The following is a 12,722-nucleotide window of genomic DNA, read 5'->3' as shown; positions in this document are numbered from 1 at the left end:
GTAATAAACCCACTCAGTTATGGGGAGGATAAACTCCACCCAGTCAGCACTGCTGCTCTGAGGAGCTATGTGCCTCTGTGCTGCCCTGAATTTGCACGCTTTACAAATGGGTGTAATGTACACCCATACTGTACTTGTTGCAATGAGTAGGTTTTATCTCCCTTGTCCTGAATGTCCTCTACGGAGATTTAGCTTTTGAATTAAGGCACTTCCATGTTAGTAGCTTTCCCATTGTGAGTGATAGCAGCCCTTCCTTTCCATGGAAGATTCATCCACTTTTTTTTAAAGCATAACTTTTAAGGTGTTGGGAGGAAAATATAGAGTCAGGTTTGATGTCCTTGTGGGTAATATGTTAGTTTTTGTGCAAGGGAGGGGTTGGGGCATTTGGGGTTTGCAAGTTTTTGTTATTTTTGTGCAGGGGAGGAGTTGACAATCTTTTATTTCAATGACCACTATGGTTTTTCTGTCTCTTGTGGCTGTCTGGAGAAAACAAATCTCAGAGGTGTATTCTGTGTACATACTTTGATAATAAAATTAACCTTTTTGCACAGTGTGGTGAGTGTATGGAATACCCTGTCAGGGGTGGTGGTAGAGGCAGACACATTAGGGAGATTGAAGAGACTCAGATAGGCACAGGGATGATAGAAAATGGAAAGCTGTGTGGGAGAGAATAGTGAAATTGATCTTGGAGTAGTTTAAAGGCTTGGCACAACATCGTCGGCCGAAGGGATTGCACTGAGCTATAATATTCTATGTTCTAAGTTCACTTTGATTGTCCTAGTTCTTTCACTTCCAAGAGACCAACACCCAACGAGCCTTGTGGTTTACTGTGCTAGGTTCACCCTTCTTTGATTTGGGAGGAGGATGGTGAACACAAGTCTGATTCTAAATTAGGAAAGACAGATTTGGCACGCAAGCAGTTCCTAAAATCCAAATTCAAAATGAGTACCACTTAAAATTAATTTATTTTAAAACACTTGCAATGGTGTACTTTTCATGTTTGCTTGCCCTCTTAAGTTCTAGGCAGTGAACGTAGCAGTTAAAGCAAGGCTTAAATTCCCTCTTGAAATTACCATGCCTTTTTTTTTGCTCAACAAGTAAACAGCTTTCAACCTTCAGTTTGTGTGACACAGTGGTCTTCAGCTATTGTGAAACTTAGCCATTAAAGCCAAGAAGTTCTACGCAGTGCCAGTTTTCAGGCTGGAGATGCTGCTGTTGACTTCCACTGGGTCATGGGAATATAACCGAAGGCATTGCTATTCCAAGTGTATGGATGTCATAGAGCCACAGAAACAGGCCCTTCGGCCCCTTTAGCCCATGCTGAACCATTATTCTGCCTATTCCCAATTACCTGTAACCAGACCATAGCCCTCCATACTCCTCACATCCATGTACTTACCCAAACTTCTCTTAAATATTGAAGTTGAACCTGCATCCACCACCTCTGCTGGGAGCTCATTCCATACTCCCATCAGAATTGGGTTTAATATTACCAGCATATGTCGTGAATTTTTTTGTCTTTGCAGCAGCAGTACAAAATAACTGCAGATTACTGCGCGCGTGTGTGTGTGTAGATATGTATGTGTATATATATATATATATAATTTAATAAGTAGTGTAAAAAAGAAAAAATAGTAGTGAGGTAGTGTTCATGGGTTCAATGTCCAATCAGAAATCTGATGGCAGGGGTGGGGGTAAAGAAGCTGTTCCTGAATTATTGAGTGTGTCCCTTCAGGTTCCTGCACCTCCTTCCTGATGGTAACAATGAGAAGAGGGCATGTCCTGAGTGATGGGGGTCCTTAATGATAGATGTTGCCATTTTGAGGCATCTTTGAAAATGTCCTGATACTACAGAGGCTAGTGCCCATGAAGGAGCTGAGTTTAGAACTCACTGCAGCTTATTTTAATCCTGTACAGTAGCTCCTCCACCCCCACACCAGACGGTGATGCAGCCAGTTAGAATGCTCTCTGGGGTACATCTGCAGAAACTTGCAAGTGTCTTTGGTGACACACCAAATATCCTCAGTATCCTCAAACTCCTAATGAAGTCTAGCTGTTATCATGCCTTCTTTGTAGCTGCATTGATATGTTGGGCCCAGGGTAGATCCTCAGAGATACTGACACCCAGGAACTTTAAATTGCTCATTCTTTTCACCATCCTCTGAGTGAAGAAGTTCCACCTCATCTTCCCCATAAATATAGGTGAAACTTGGAGGCAGAGGGATGAAGCAAAGAACAAGGAAGTTGATTGATGAAAGAGACAGAAGGCCATGAAAGAAAGGAAAAGAGGGGGAAGGGGCACCCGAGGGAGGTGATGAGTAGGTAAGGAGGTAACATGAGAGAAGGAATAGGGTATAGGAAATGGTGAAGGGTGGGGCGCGAGGCACTATGAGAAGTTTAAGAAATCGATGTTTGTGCCATCAGGTTGAAGGCCACCCAAACAGAATATAAGGTGTTGTTCCTCCAACCTAAGTGTGGCCTTATCACGACAGTGAGGAGGCCATGGATGGATGTATGGGAATGGGAAGTGGAATTAAACTGGGTGGCCACTGGGAGATCCTGCTTGTTCCGTTTGGGTAACCTCCATGCTCTGACCAACCAAGGATCTATCAACCTTTGCCTTAAATATGCCCAGTGACTTGGCCTCCACAGCCGCTTGTGGCAATGAATTCCAGAGATTCACCGCTCTCTGGGTAAGGAATTCCCCCTCATCCCCATTCTAAAAGGACACCCCTCTATTCTGAGGCTGTAGAGTTCTGCACTATAGGAAACATCCTTTCCATATCCACTCTATCGAGGCCTTTCAGTATTCAATAGGTTTCAATAAGATCCCCGTTCATTTTTCTGAATCCTAGTGAGAAGAGGTCCAGAGCCATCAAACGCTCCTTATATGACAAGCCTTTCAATCGCAGAATCATTTCCGTGAACCTCCTCTGAACCCTCTCCGATATCAGCTGATTTCTCCACTGGAATACCAGCCTGCTGTGAGGCAAATGAAGATTTATGCTGCTGCTGCATAGCTCTGCTGCCAGGGAAATGATAACCTGACGGTGCAGCAAGTGGTGGCTGAAGGTTAATTAAGTGCACAGAGTGTTCCACATGCATAGCAGATTTATGGGATCTAGATATTTGTTTTGTTCTGCTTTGGGATGGGATGACCCATTGTCCACTGGTGATTTAAAGCTAGGGCGTGCTCTGCAACAAGATTGACCCCAGATATGCAGATAATAAAAGCTGTAACTTCAACACAGTTCTTGAGCTGGCTGTCTCTCCAGGCCCCATCTGCAGTCCTCCCTTTTTCCCTCAAGGCGAGGGGCAGGCAGAATTCCTGTTTGAGGCACCTAGCATCTGCCTGAGGCCTTCAGTGTAAGTGGCAGCTCAGAGGTGCAGAGAAGAATTCCTACTCTGCCCCGATGTGTCTCAGTTTTGACCTCGACAACTTTCCCATACCAACCTTTCTAAATGAGATTAACAACCAACTCAGAACTTCATTGAACACTTAAGGCCATAAAGCATAAGAGCAGAATTAAGGCATTCAGCCCATGGAGCCTGCTGCACCATTTCATCATGGCTGATTTATTGTCCCTCTCAACCCCATTCTTCTGCCTTCTCCCCATAACCTATGATGCCCTACTCCTTTTTATTGGGTTCTTGGCTCCCAGTGGAGTATAGGCCATCGAAAAACCCAATTTAAAACACAAAATCAGAAGAGCCAAGGTACAATCCAGTTCAGCTCAGTGTTCCTTATTTGCAGGCCGCCCTGAAACCAGAATCATATTGGAATGTCCTCCTCTGCTTCTTCCATTTTGTCCCCCTTTCTCACCCCACCCAGCCCCACTTTCACCCATCTTTGACCCCCTATCCCTCCCATTCCTCCTTCCACCCACCAGATTCACACACTGGTTCATCCATTCAAACTGCCATTCACCTCTCCCCTAATAGTTCCCATTCTTAACTTCTTTTGCTTATCGGCATTCAGTACTGGTAGTGCTCTGTGTTCCTGCATATCTCCCTCGAGTTAAGTAGGATGTGGAAGCTCTAGAGAGGGTGCAGAGGAGATTCACCAGGATGCTGCCTGGATCAGAGAGCATGTCTTAGGTTGTTCAAGCTAGGGCTTTTCTCTTCAGAGTGAAGGAGGATGAGAGGTGATTTGATAAAGGTGTACAAGATGATAAGAGGCATAGATCGAACCAGAGACTTTTTTTCAGGGCGGCAATAGCTAACACTAGGGAGCACAATTTTAAGATGATTGGGGAAAGTACAGCGATGTCAGATGTAATTTTATTTACAGAGAGTGGTGGGTGCTTGGAACACAAGTGAGGCAGATATATTGGGTCCTAATGATTAGGAAGATTTTGCAAATTCCTGAGCCGAACATATTGATGCAGCTACAAAGAAGGTAGGACAGTGGCGGTATTTCTTAGGAATTTGAGGAGATTTGGTACGTTGCAAAAAACACTTGCAGTTTTCTACAGATGTACCATCTAACTGGCTAAGCAATTACCACCAACGGATCACTTGCAATACCAGAAGAAACAACACACTGGACCATTGTTACACTACCATCAAGAATGCCTACCACTTGAAGTTCTTACTTGATTCAAAAAGGCAACAATTATACCAGTGCCTAAGAAGATTAATGTGAGCGCCTTAATGACTATCACTTGGTAGCATTCACATCTACAGTTATGAAATGCTTTGAGAGATTGGTTATGGCTCGACTGAACTCCTGCCTCAGCAAGGACCTTGACCCATTGCAATCTCCCTATCGCTACAATAGATCAACAACAGATGCACTCTCAATGGCTCTTCACACAGCCTTAGACATCTACATCATTTATTATTACATTATAATTTGTCCTCTACTGTGCCTATTATCTTGTTTATATAATTATTGTACTGCCCTGAACTGTTTTGTGCTCTTTATGTAGTCCTGTGCAGGTCTGTAGTCTAGTGCAGTTTTTTATGTTGTTTTATGTATTCTAGTGTAGCCTTGTGCTGTCTCACATAGTCTAGTATAGTTTTGTGTTTCATGTAGCACCAGGGTCCTGGAGGAACGTTGTTTCGTTTTTACTGGGTACTGCACCAGCAGTTTATGGTCAAAATGACAATAAACTTGACTTGACCACCTGGACAATACAAACACCTATGTCAGGATGCTGTTCATCAACTATAGCTTAGCATTTAACACCTTCATTCCCACAATCCTGATTGAGAAGTTACAGAACCTCTGTACCTCTCCCTCTGCAATTGGATCCTCGACTTTCTAACCAGAAGACCACAATCTGTGCGTATTGGAAATAATGTCTCCGCCTCGCCTACGATCAACACTGGTGCACCTCGGGTGTGTGCTTAGCCCACTGCTCTACTCTCTCTATACCCATGACTGTGTGGCTAGGCATAGCTCAAATACCATCTATAAATTTGCTGATGATACAACCATTGTTGGTAGAATCTCAGGTGGTGACAAGAGGGCGTACAGGAGTGAGATTTGCCAACTAGTGGAGTGATGTCAGAGCAACAACCTTGCACTCAACATCAGTAAGACAAAAGAGCTGATTGTGGACTTCAGGAAGGGTAAGACGAAGGAACACATACCAATCCTCATAGAGGGATCAGAAGTGGAAAGAGTGAGCAGTGTAAAGATCTCTGAGGACCTAACCTGGTCCCAGCATATCAATGCAGTTATAAAGAAGGCAAGACAGCAACTGTACTTCATTAGGAGTTTGAAAAGATTTGGTTTGTCAAATAATACTCTAGAAAACTTCTATAGATATACCGTGGAGTGCATTCTGATGGGCTGTACCATTGTCTGGTATGGGGGCAGGGGAGCTAGTGCACAGGACCAAAAGAAGCTGCAAAGGGTTGTAAATTTAGTCAGCTCCATCTTGGGTATTAGCCTATAAAGTACCCGGGACATCTTCAAGCAGCAGTGTTTCAGGAAAGCAGCATCCATTATTAAGGACCTCCAGCATCCAGGGCATGCCCTTTTCTCTCTGTTGCCTTCAGGTAGGAGGTACAGAAGCCTGAAGGCACACACTCAGCGATTCAGGAACAGCTTCTTCCCCTCTGCCATCCGATTCCTAAATGGACATTGAACCCGTGAACACAACCTCTTTTTTAAAAATATATATTATTTCTGGTTTTGCATGTTTTTAATCTGTTCAATACACATATACTGTAATTGATTTACTTTATTATTTTATTTTGTTTTCTTCTTCAATATTATGTATTGCATTGAACTGCTGCTGCTAAGTTAACAAATTTCACGTCACATGCCGGTGATAATAAACCTGATTCTGGTTCTGACATACAACCCTGAGACTCTTTTTCCTGTGGGTGTACTCAGCAAATCTATACAATAATAACTAACGGGATCAATGAAAGATTATGTAGAGCAGAAAAGACAACAAACTGCAAATGCAAATATAAATAAATAACAAGAACATGAGATAACAAGATAAAGAGTCCTTGAAACTGAGGTCTTTGGTTGTGGGAACATCTCAATAGATGAGTGTAGTTAGCTCCTTTTGTTCAAGAGCCTGATGGTTGAGGGGTAGTAACTGTTCTTGAACCTGGTAGGTAATGTGAGTCCTGAGACTCTTGTACCTTCTACCTGACAGCAGCAGCGAGAAAAGAGCATGTGTTGTTGAGGGTTTTTGATGATGCTTGCTGTTTTCTTACAGCATCGAACCCATTAACATTACCTCACTACTTTTCTTCTCTTTTTGCATTACTTATTTAGTTTAATTTTAAAAAAAGATACATATATACTTTACAGTTACAGTGGCATGCAAAAGTTTGGGCACCCCTGGTCAAAATTTCTGTTACTGTGAATAGCTAAGAAAGTAAAAGGTGACCTGATTTCCAAAAGGCATAAAGTTAAAGATGACACATTTTTTAAATATTTTAAGCAAGATTACTTTTTTATTTCCATCTTTTACAGTTTCAAAATAACAAAAAAGGAAAAGGGCCCAAAGCAAAAGTTTGGGCACCCTGCATGGTCAGTACTTAGTAACACCCCCTTTGGCAAGTATCGCAGCTTGTAAACGCTTTCTTTTGCCAGCTAAGAGTCTTTCAATTCTTGTTTGGGGGATTTTTGCTCATTCTTCCTTGCAAAAGGCTTGTAATTCTGTGAGATTCTTGGGCTGTCTTGCATGCACTGCTCTTTTGAGGTCTATCCACAGATTTTCGATGATGTTTAGGTCGGGGGACTGTGAGGGCCATGGCAAAACCTTCAGCTTGCGCCTCCTGAGGTAGTCCATTGTGGATTTTGAGGTGTGTTTAGGATCATTATCCTGTTGTAGAAGCCATCCTCTTTTCACCTTCAGCTTTTTTACAGTGTAATGTTTGCTTCCAGAATTTGCTGGTATTTAATTGAATTCATTCTTCCCTGTACCAGTGAAATGTTCCCTGTGCCACTGGCTGCAACACAAGCCCAAAGCATGATCGATCCATCCCCGTGCTTAACAGTTGGAGAGGTGTTCTTTTCATGAAGTTCTGCACCCTTTCTTTCTCCAAACAGACCTTTGCTCATTGCAGCCAAAAAGTTCTATTTTAACTTCATCAGTCCAAAAATGTTTCCGAAATGCATCAGGTTTGTTTAGATGTTGCTTTGCAACTTCTGACGCTGAATTTTGTGGTAAGGATGCAGGAAAGATTTTCTTCTGATGACTCTTCCATGAAGGTCATATTTGTGCAGGTGTCGCTGCACAGTCGAACAATGCACCACCACTCCAGAGTCTGCTAAATCTTCCTGAAGGTCTTTTGCAGTCAAACAGGTGTTTTGATTTGCCTTTCTAGCAATCCTATGAGCAGTTCTCACAGAAAGTTTTCTTGGTCTTCCAGACCTCAACTTGACCTCCACCATTCCTGTAAACTGCCATTTCTTAATTACATTACGAACTGAGGAAACTACCTGAAAACACTATGCTATCTTCTGACAGCCTTCCCCTGCTTTGTGGGCATCATTTATTTTAATTTTCAGAGTGTTAGGCAGCTGCTTAGAGGAGCCCATGGCTGCTGATTGTTGGGACAAGGTTTGAGGAGTCGGGGTATTTATAAAGCTGTGAAATTTGCATCACCTGGCCTTTCCTAATGATGACTGTGAACAAGCCATAGCCCTAACAAGCTAATTAAGGTCTGAGACCTTGGTAAAAGTTATCTGAGAGCTCAAATCTCTTGGGGTGCCCAAACTTTTGCATGGTGCTCCTTTCCTTTTCTTCCACTCTAAAATTGTACAAAACAAAAATAATACACTAATCTTGGTTAAAATGTTGAAAAGAATGTTTTATCTTTAACTTTGACTTTTAGAGATCAGTTCATCTTCTACTCACTTAACTATTCACAGTAACAGAAATTTTGACCGGGGTGCCCAAACTTTTGCATGCCACTGTATGTATTGCAATGTACTGCTGCTGATAATACAGTAAATTTCCCCACAGAGGCCGGTGAAATTAAAGCTGATTCTGATATAGGCGAAGAAAAACAGAGGGCTATGTGGGAGGGAAGGGTTAGATTGACAATCTTGGATAATTGGCCGCTGTAAATCATATCAGTCGAGATGGCTGGTGGTACAGTCGGGAGTGGGAGGGTGTTGCTGAGCATGAGAGAAAGAATCGGTTACGGTAATAAATGAGGTGGAGGGGTGGGGGCCGGTTACTCTGAATACCCGCACAGCCTTAAACTCCAAATGGCCTGCTACGTCATGGAGGAAATATAATATGAGATGGGTGTGTTGATAGAATGGACTGTGAAGACGAAATGGATTAGAAATCCTAGAGCAAGCTTTTGGGACGTGCGACACTTGTGCATTTTACATATTCAGCATTGGAAATCGAGCGCAGTCACCAATCGCCGACTGACCGAGCAGACCTGGCAAAGCGCAGCCAGTCACTCGTTTCCTTGGTGTTTGCCCTGCGCAGAATGGACGGGTCTCGCCAGTGCCAGGCATGGATTGTAATCCATTCTTGCACGGAGCTCTCGGGTGTCTGAGAGAAAGTGCAGTATAAATAGAAGCCCCTGTTCCCCCCCTCCCAAGCTCATGCTGCTTGTAGCCGGGAGGCAAATGGCTTTCAGCTACTGAACTTCAGTGCACGGGGAAAGCAAAATTCTGAACTGGCGCCCTTTTTGCAGAAAATCTCATTAATCTGCAGTGCCTGTCGCACTCTAACCGTGAATTAGGAATATCGTTCGCGGCCAGGGGAAGAGTGACAGAGGTTAGCTGTTTTTGCTCGATCTGGAACTCGGGAGCATTGGAAACTGCACGAAACTCCACTCCCCGCAGTTTGTGTGCTTGACGACGAGGCGTGGCCAAGCCTGGCTACACAAAAAAACACGTCACGAAACTTGTTTTGAGTGGCTAGGAGGACGGGAGCGACGAAACTGCTTGTAACCTAATCCCTCTGCCGACAGGGAAAACGTTGACCTCTCTATCTGCGTGGCTGTGAGGAGTATCAGGAAATGATTGTCTGTACCACAGAGTGGCAAAGAAAGCCCTGCACGTCTCGAAGGTAAAATCCGACAGCTTCTGAAGATAGAGAGTCCTGAGGTGAGCCTTGCATTGAAAGTTAAGCCTTAAAACGTTTTATTTTAAACAGAGTCGGGGAGTTTATCTGTTAATAAGTTACTAATTAAAGCAGAGGGTGCCGACTAGAAAATAGAGCCAGGGCCCCAGCCACGGCCAGTGTGTGCAGAGATCTTGCACCTTTATGTACGAACGTGTGCTTTTAATGGAGATGGGAGAAGTGTGCTTCACATGCTGAGAACCGGGTGTGTGAATTTACGTGTGGATATGTCTCTGTATGTGAGTGGGGTGAAACACAAGCTCGTCAGACCTTTTAAACTCCTCGGCAGTTGAGGGGACGAGAGCGAATTGCAGAGAGAAATATCCCCTCTGGCTCAAACAGAACGCTTTTCCTTCTTCTAACCCTCCATCTCGACGCATACTCGCTCCCCTTTGCTCACTTTTTACGCATCTTTCTGCACTCCCACGCCATAACCCTCCTCCCCGTTCCTAATCAATCATTTTGAGCTTTCTTCACCCCCGACTTTAATCCCCACAGTTAGTATATATTCAGGGCAGTTGTATGATGGTCACGGTTCCCAGCCCGTATGGTACCGTTTCTCAAGGCTGTTGGAGAGTACCCCAACCTTGTACGGCTTGGGGGCTTGCATCCCTTAAGGACAAGGAAAGCTATGTCGGCTGGAGTCAGGGCTCCTGGCAGGAATCTCAGAGTCGTACACTACATACACGCTTTGATAATGTCATTTAAGTAGCAATACCTTGTATTCCATCTGGGTATCCTTGTCTCCTCCTCTTCTATTCCCCACACTGGTCCCATACTTTTCACCTGCCTATCATATCCCCTGGGTCCCCTCCACCCTCCTTTCTCCTATGGCCCACTCTCCTCTCCATTCATATTCTTTCCTCTCCAGCCCTTTACCTTTCCCACCCACTTAGCTTCAGGTATCACCTTCTAACTATCCTTCTTTACTTTCCCAGGACCTTTGTATTCTGGCGTCTTCTTCCCCCTTCCTTCTCAGTCCTGAAGAATGGTCTCGGCCTGAGGTGGCAACTACCTATTCATTTCTATAGATGCTGCCTGACCTGTTGAGTTCCTGCAGCATTTTGTGTGGGTTGCTCAGATTTCCAGCATCTGCAGACTTTCTGGTGTTTGCGATATTAAGGCGGTTTATTGAACCATTAATTCTCCAATACCATACTAGCAAAATTACTGTCACTGAATTTATGACAGACTATTGTCCAGGCCCTGTGTGCTGCATCGCCTTTCTTGGGAGACACAAAGAAAAGATTGAGAGGTTAAATATCTCCTATTACACCCTTTGATCATCATTAACCGTTAGAGTTTGCCATGGATTGTGATTCTGGTTTCATATTCAATCATCAGCGCTCATTCAGAGTTACTGACATGCAAGGGCTTTGCAGTACGATTCAAGAATCAGAATCAGCTGTAATATCTCTGACAGACATCATGAAATTGATTTATCTGTGTGTGTGTATGTATGTGTGTGTATATAAATATATATATATATATATATAAATTAAGAAGTGGTGAGGTAGTGTTCTTGGGTTCAGTGTCCATTCTGAAAATCAGATTGCAGATGGAAGGAAGCTGTTCCTGAATCGTTTCAGGATTGTTTAATGTCAGTTCCAGTACACAAGTGTAAAGGAGAACAGGGTAGTTGTTTTGCCGGATCTGATGCAGCACAAAATAAAAACAATGAGATAAAGAACTCAATAATAAAAACAATAAATATAAATATTAAAAAAAGTTTGTATACATATATTGATTAGTGGGATTGGGACCTAATGGAAACCTATTGAATATTGAAAGGCCTCGATAGAGTGGACGTAGAGAGGATGCTCCCTATGGTGGGGTAAGTCTAGGACCAGAGGACACAGCGTCATAATAGAGGGGCGTCCTTTTAGAATGATGACGAGGAAGCATTTCTTCAGCCAGAGAGTGGTGAATCTGTGGAATTCATTGCCACGTGTGGTTGTGAAGGCCAAGTTATTTGGTATATTTAAGACAGAGTTTGATAGATTCTTGATTAGGCAATGCATCATGGGATATGGGGAGAAGGCAGGAGACTGGAGCTGAGAGGGAAATGGATCGGGCATAATGAAGTGGCAGAACAGACTCGATGGGCCGAATGATCAAATTCTGCTCCTATTTGTTGTTTTGTTATACATCAATAAAGTGGTGCTAGGTATAGAAGTGCCTGTACATAAGGTGACTGACATGAAATGATGAAGTGGGGGTGTGGACGGGTGGGTTAGCATTACTAATCAGTACTGTACAGTTTGATCCATTTTTGTATTGCCATTTGGGTACTTTAGTCCCTGTTTGTCAGTTGAAAATGATGACTGAGTAATGGAAGGAATTGTGAAAGTATTCTCGTGATGGCTCTGGGCATATATTTGCCCAGTTTAGAAGAATGAGAGATCTCATTGAAACCATCAAATATGGAAAGGCCGAGATCAGGGGTTGCCAGCCTGCGGACCCCTTGCTTAATGGTATTGGTTGCGTGTTTGTTTGTTGTTCTTCACCGTGCCTTGTGGCACATTTTTTACGCATCTGTTTTTCACAAGGCCAAGTTGCTAGCTCGATGCACCCTTTCCATCTGTGCTGGGTTGAGCAAGGAACTGGCCAGATTCATACCCGGGACCATTTGCCTCGAAGACTGGTGCTGATGCCACTACACCACTGGCTGGCTAATGATTTTGGTCCATGGCATAAACTAGGTTGCGAACCCTTGGACATAGAGAGTTCAAAGTAAATTTTATTAACAAAGTCCATACACGTCTCCATATACAACTCTGAGATTGATTTTCTTGTGGGCATACTCAGCAAATTTATAGAGTAGTAACTATAACAGGATCAATGCAAGATCTTCAAGAGTGCAGAAGACAAACTGTGCAAATTCAAATGTAAGTAAATAGCAAGACAAAGAACAAGAACATGAGATAATAAGATAGAGTCCTTGACACTGAGGTGATTGGCTATGTGAACATTTCAATGATGGGGCAAGAGGAGGTGAGCGTTGCTATCCATAGTGATGTTTCTCCTTAGAGAGTGAGTCTAGGACCAAAGGGCATAGTCTCAGAACGGAAGGAAATCCTTTTAGAACAGAGATTAACAGCAATTGATTTAGCCAGAGGGTAGTGAACCTATGGTATTCATTGCCACAGACTGCAG

At 43.4% G+C, this 12,722-nt stretch overlaps 1 protein-coding gene across 5 annotated transcripts in view; it reads left to right on the top strand.

Annotated features, from left to right (window-relative positions):
* The window catches only part of pak4 (p21 protein (Cdc42/Rac)-activated kinase 4), a 217,866-nt gene that overhangs the window by 92,757 nt on the left and 112,387 nt on the right, over positions 1–12,722 (top strand). Inside the window, exon 2 of one of the 5 annotated variants that reach the window (XM_073063794.1) lies at positions 9,415–9,550. The exons of 2 other annotated variants lie outside the window; for them this stretch is intronic. The gene's annotated coding sequence lies outside the window, so the exon portion shown is untranslated. Of the gene's footprint in view, positions 1–8,864; positions 9,551–12,722 lie in introns of those variants that run through there. 2 more of the 5 variants (XM_073063797.1, XM_073063793.1) reach the window with 2 other exon arrangements.

This window comes from Hemitrygon akajei, chromosome 12 (assembly GCF_048418815.1).
Source record: "Hemitrygon akajei chromosome 12, sHemAka1.3, whole genome shotgun sequence".
NCBI classification, from domain to species: Eukaryota; Metazoa; Chordata; class Chondrichthyes; order Myliobatiformes; family Dasyatidae; genus Hemitrygon; species Hemitrygon akajei.
This window is presented reverse-complemented; position numbering and strand designations above follow the sequence as displayed.